Source organism: Lepisosteus oculatus, chromosome 5 (genome assembly GCF_040954835.1).
Source record: "Lepisosteus oculatus isolate fLepOcu1 chromosome 5, fLepOcu1.hap2, whole genome shotgun sequence".
Lineage (NCBI taxonomy): Eukaryota > Metazoa > Chordata > Actinopteri > Semionotiformes > Lepisosteidae > Lepisosteus > Lepisosteus oculatus.
In genome coordinates, this window is record NC_090700.1 from 52293538 (window position 1) to 52299872 (window position 6335).

Genomic DNA, 6335 nt, shown 5'->3' on the forward strand with positions numbered 1-6335 from the left:
TCGAGGTCCTGACTCTCTGTGGTCATTAAAAATCCCAAGGCATTTCTTGTAAAGAGTAGGGGTGCAACCCTGGCATTTTGGACAAATTTCCCATTGGCCCTTACCAATCATGGCCTCCTAATAATCCCCATCTATGAATTGGCTTCATTACTCTCTGCTCTCCTCCCCACTGATAGCTGATGTGTGGTGAGCGTTCTGGCGCCGTCGCATCATCCAGGTGGATGTTGCATATTGGTGGTAGTGGAGGGGAGTCCCCATTACTTGTAAAGCGCTTTGAGTGGAGTGTCCAGAAAAGCACTATATAAGTGTAAGCAATTATTATTATTATTTATCCGGTCCTGAAAGTGGTGAGTTTCTAGCATGACAATGCAAAAGCACATGATGCTAGGATTACAATGACACAATTTCATGAAGACAGTTTTGAGGTCTTCCCATAGCCAGATTTCTAGCCTAATTTGCGTCCAACAGAACATCTCTAGAATTAACTTCATGTCATTGACAGGAGAATCTGAGATTGGCACATCTCCACTTGCTGGCTGCAGAAGCACAAGAAAAGTGGCAGAGCCTCCCACAGCAGTCTATCCCAAGGCTGATCGAGTCTGTGCATCAGTCTGGCCAGAGAGACTGTGGAGGGAGGTTATACCTGTTACTGAGTTTGTAGCTGTTTACCCCAGTGTGTCCTATTTCCTAATGAAAACTTGTCATAAATCTCAGGTCTGCATTTTTGTTCACATTTTCTCTGATTTCTCGTGTTATCAATGTAAAATTTAATTTAACCTATTAGACCTCAGTGTTGCATTTGTTTTGTGAATCAGTATATAAACATTTTAATGGAAGATGAATCAGTGTTCCTTTGCGGTTTGGGGTGATGTCACCCCCTGTTGTCTCTGTTTCTGCTGCACTTCAATCTTCCTCCCTGATAAGTGTATTTAGGCTGCTCTGTGTACAGTCCTACACAGACAGCATCCAGAGCAGTCCACAATTACCAAGGCGTCATTCCCCCATGAAGCAAAGAGAAAACCTGTGTTTAAGTTAATTTGTGCACCGCAGGAGATGTCACTTATAACTCAGATCACTTAATTTCTTTCACAAAGAAGAAAACAAAACACTTACTCGTGTCCTTGTTCGAATTTAAATTTGTTGTGGCATTAAGTGCCTGATATCAAGAGGACTTTCTTTTATGTCTTAGCAAGTCACTGACTTAGTCATAGCTGGTACACTGAGAGCCATATTTAATTGCTAGGGTTTATTTAAGTTCAGAATTAAGAGTTTAAAAGAGCTCACTGAAACACATAATCATTTATCAGTAATTACATGAGAATTCAAGTATATTTTTAATTGGTTTTAAAAAGCTTGTTCAGTACGGAGCCACACTAACTTAGGGAACGTTCAAAGTACTTTGCTCCAGTGTATTAATTGTCTGGCATTTTCTCACTCCAAATAGAACCCCTAAACTATCTCTAAATGATGAAAGGTCAATTTTCATTTTGCTGTCATCCATGCGCTGCTGCTGGGTTTGATTGTCATCCTTGTGCTTTTATAGTGGCTTCGATCAAATTGAGAGATTCTGCTCGAATCTCATATAGAGTCATTACATTTTACTGCTGTGGGACTTTGCCCTGCGGAAGGGAACTAGTCTTCTGAAGAAGCCGGCTGCAAGGTTGTGACCCTTCTAAAGCACAGAATTTTAGAGAGAAAAACAAAGTGCAGCGTCTTATCAACTGTCTGTTGTACAGCCAACTATATAGATGTAAGGGGTAATTCTGCCATTAGCCTTGGGGGCTTAAACCACCCCTCCCCACCTACATTAGTGGATCCAGAGATAACTGCTACAAAAGCAAACTCCAGAATAGATTAAATCACTGTGGCTAACTACTCCCAGATTAACGTAAGAACATGGATGGCTCTTTTTTAGGGAATCAGCCTCATGACTTAAGAGGTTGTTTTGCTTGCGTGTTTTTTCCATGTTTTGAATTTCAAGCAAGTCTAGTCGTCTCCACTCTTCAGCTAGGATTAGGCACTCTGTCATTAGATAATGCAAGGTCATGTCCAGAAGGTAGGCCGAGCGATGTGTCTGCCTCTGGCTGAATTTTTATAACTGCGCCATGCATCCTGAAAGCTATGGAGTTGCTGTCTGGCTCTGCACAGGGAAGAGGATTCACACAGAGCAGTGTGACAAGGCATGATAATGTAAATTAAAATAATTCCATCTCCGTTGTCACATCCAATCTCTGAAGTGCAACTATATTAATTGTTTGCGAACGGCGCTGGAAAGAATAGCATGGATGGACTGTGTGTGTATCAAGAAGACATCTTACCTCCTTAGTCAATAAAAACTATAACGCAGGCTACTTTTTTAGCAGGTGAATTTGTAGTCAATTTGTCGAGAGATTGCTGGAAAAAGTCCTATATAGTTTTTGTAGGTGATGAGAAACTTGGCACGCAGTGCTTAGCTATGACTTAAAAAAGTAAATTGATTTTCTTTTTACAATGTTCTTTTGTTCCAACCCCACAACGAACCTAATTGAACTCTTGACAGATAAATGAATAGAACTGGCACGAGATGAAAGAATTGTTTGAATTTTCATCTTGCATCAGTGTGTTCAGTCATTTTTCTTCTGACAGGTAAGAAAGGCATGGACCCAAGCCAACAAAGGAAGTGACACCTTTATTTTAATTTGCCAGACCAGGTCTGGAGATCAAGCTTTTTTCAGTATTCAAATAAGAGCCAGAACGAATTAGTACAACAGGCACGGCAGGTTTACTTGTTTAACGGCTGAATTTCTGTCTTTATCTTTTAAAGGTTAAAATTGATGTCTGGAAGTCCTAAATGGGCTTTAATTATCAGTGACTGATGGCGGGGTTTCTCAACAGTGGTGTTACCATGTTGTGTGACTTGTCCTGATCTTATCAGATCTCAGGTGCTAGGCAGAGCCGTGTCTACTCAGTTCTGGGTCAGGAGACCTCTAAGCAAAGTCAGCACCTGACTACAGCACCTCCTGCACCATGCTGTATGCTGCGAGGCTGCTGGTACAGAACAAGTGCCATGTGTCACCCGGGTGGGTGCTGCAGTTCAGTGGCAGAGGAAGCGGATGCCCTTCTCTATGTACCTGTGTGGAGCTGCACTCTTCCTCTGTGACACGTGGCACACACTTCACAGTTAGCATCTGTGACTCAAATAGGTGTCATAAATCATCACAATTTCCAATGAATTCACTCAGCTTCAGGCCAGATCCAGTGTCACAGAGCTAAACCAATGACCCATTCACTTTATCACTTTATTAACCCTTTACAATTTCTTGCATTAGGAATTATCTTTTCACATACCCCAGCTTGCTCTCCACAAGACACACAGACAGGGAGAGAGCCTGGGGTCAGAGCACAGGGTCTGCCATTGTACAGCACCCCTGGAGCAGCTGGGGTTAAGGGCTTTGCTCAGGAGCCCAACGGAGTAGGATTCCTCTGCCGACTGCGGGATTTGGACCAGCAACCTTCCAGCTACAGGCGCAGATCCTTAGCCACTGAGCCACCACTCCGCCATTCTTACAGCTTACTGCATTTTGTATGTTCAGTTACTCGTGACTATCAGCTAATGCCATTTGAAGAGAAACTTGGACCCAATGGAAGTACAAAAAACAATGTGCTCTCAACATGGCACAGAGAGAAGCAGAGTCCCTTGTAATGGATCACAAAACTGAACATTTATTAGACTCTTCATCCACACTGCATCAGGCACGGGTCATTACATTAGAATTCTTGCTAGGTTTGCATGACTCGCTCTGTCCCTTCACTGTCTGTCTGAAATGTAGCTGAGGACACTTTCCTTCACAGTGCTCAAGATGTAGTGGAAATGCTGGAGTTGTTTGTATCTGTTACCTGATAGGCTGAAGGTGTGCTGTGAGGCTCGAAGATACAGTCATGCTTTGCCAGGTCAGGTGCAGGCCTGGCCTTCCAGACACACCTGGTGTGCTGGGGAGAGGAATGGAAAAATCCAGGCATGTGTTGCACAAGGGGAATTATTGTTATTAGAACAATAACAGCACTTCATCCATTCTCCGCCAATGGCATCTCATGTTTCCGTAATGCCTTTTGAAGACACTGTGGAGACTGTTGGGGGCAGGGGGGAGGGGGTCTTCTGGAACAGTGCTATTCTCCCTCTGATATAAGAGTACACGCCTGCCAGGTGTAAACACCTCTTCTGCGTTGTGTGGGATCTGTCACTTTTAGATCTCTTCCAACTGGAAATACCACACTGTTTTAAAACAGGAACTGGAGCCCCTTTAGAGAGACAGTGACTCACTCTGTTATAGGTGGCCAACAACCTCGGACAACAACTTGTTTCAGTCAGTTATATTTTAAAGACACAGAGATCTTTGCTTTTCAACTTTTGGTTTTTGGCCACTGATATTCTGTTGGGTAAGATGATCCTACTGGTGACGGTGATACAACTCTGAACTCAGTCTGATCTTACAGAGCAATCCAACCATTGTTCTAAGCCAAAGTCCTAAAGGATGTTAAATGCCTGTGAACGTTTAATTCTGTGGTTCCATGCTTTTGAACACAGCTGTGTTTACCAGCCATTTACTGATTCATTTGTATTAATGTTACCCTGAAAGGTTCAATTGTAAGTGGGGTAGTTGAAGCAAATTAATTCAGTTCTGATCACTCCTTTTCAACTGACACATTAACAGTAATCTATAGTGCCTTCCCTCCCGAAAAAAGATTAACATTAAAGAGATTGTCTAAAATGTACATTAAGTTACCTGCAATTAAAGTTAACCTCATGTGCTTAAAACTTCTTGTTGTTTGCTCATTTACTCTTTATAAAGTCTGATTTATTGTATTATTTTCTTTTATTGCCTGATAACAACTATTAGTGTCTGCCATTCTGAGTCTCATTTCTTTCAGCTTGTCACATAGCTGTGGACTACACTGTCCCAGTTCAGTGTGTTGGGGTTGTGTCTTTACCTTCTCTGCCCTCACTCCACTGACACAAGAAAAGAGTGGTAAAGAATCGTTAGTGCAAGCCCGGCTGTGGTTACAGGACACACAGGACAGGTGAGGAGGAAGGACTTATTGTTCTGTCCTGCTGCTATTGTGATGCAGCAGAGGAACTGAAGCCCAGAACAATGGACTAACAATTATTAAATTGTTGTATAGCACCAGGAGTTATGCAGGATCCCATTATTGCTAATGAGAGGTGATTCAAATTGTATTAATGAGCTGTGTCTTTTTTCTTTTTCAGTAATCTGTTGCCATTATATTCAGCCATGATTATATTCTTCATTACAGCCTAAAGCAGCCAAAGTGCGAGCTGATTTTGTGAAACCCACAGCGAAGTTCTTTTTGTCTGTTGTAATGGAGGCAGATTATGCTCCCAGCAGGCGCATGGAAAAGAGATTTGGGGTTTTAGTGTGAGTGTGCATTTAGTCGACTTCTTTTCATTAAACTGATGGTATTTGTGCAGCGTGTGACTCTGTTAACTGTGAACAGAACTAAACTACACAGTATCCTTTAATAGTTCTGAAGCTAACAATTTCACCTTTTAAACAAACCAGTTTATGATAGCTACAGTAGGTGGTAGCTTTCTTTCTGTGATAGTGACACATGTGAAGATTCTTTAAAGCAATACTTGCAAAATGCATGTATTTTAGAGATACTTGTAAAAGAAATTAAATTGCATATAAGCTGAATTTAGCTGTAATGCTCCTGTGATGAAGCTTTGTTATCATTGGAGGATATAAAATTTTACAGGTTTGTCAACTTTACCGAATTTGCTTCAGAGGAACCTATTTTTAAAAAGATATAAAACTTGAGACACTGAAGCAGGCCCCTGAAGGCACTCAGTCTGAAAACATAGAAGAGGAGTGGTAATTTTTTAGGTTTCCATTATAAAACTATCAGCACTTTCCTATGTAAGCTCATTTAAGGGTTGTTAAAATATTATGCAAGACTTTCAAAGGGCGTGCAGCATGCCTTGGACCAGAGGGATGTGTTATTCAGAAACCTTTCTGGCACTGAATCAAAGTGCCCACTATCCATGCTCAGAAGTAGATAAATGTTGACATTTTCAGAAAATTTCTGATGCTGCAGAGTCTGTATTAGAATGCAGACACGCTGTACAGAATTGTCATGGCTCAAAACACAAAAGCCCGGGCCCATATCTAATGATTTGGGATCAAACCTCACTGTGAGCCTGGACTATTTCTTGTCCAGAGGGATCTGAGTTCCAGTTGAAAAGTGCGTCAACTCCCGTTTTAATCTTCAACAGCTGCACTTGCTATCAAAACATTCCAAGAATTGGAATACCAAGCAGATCAGCTGATTCCAATTTG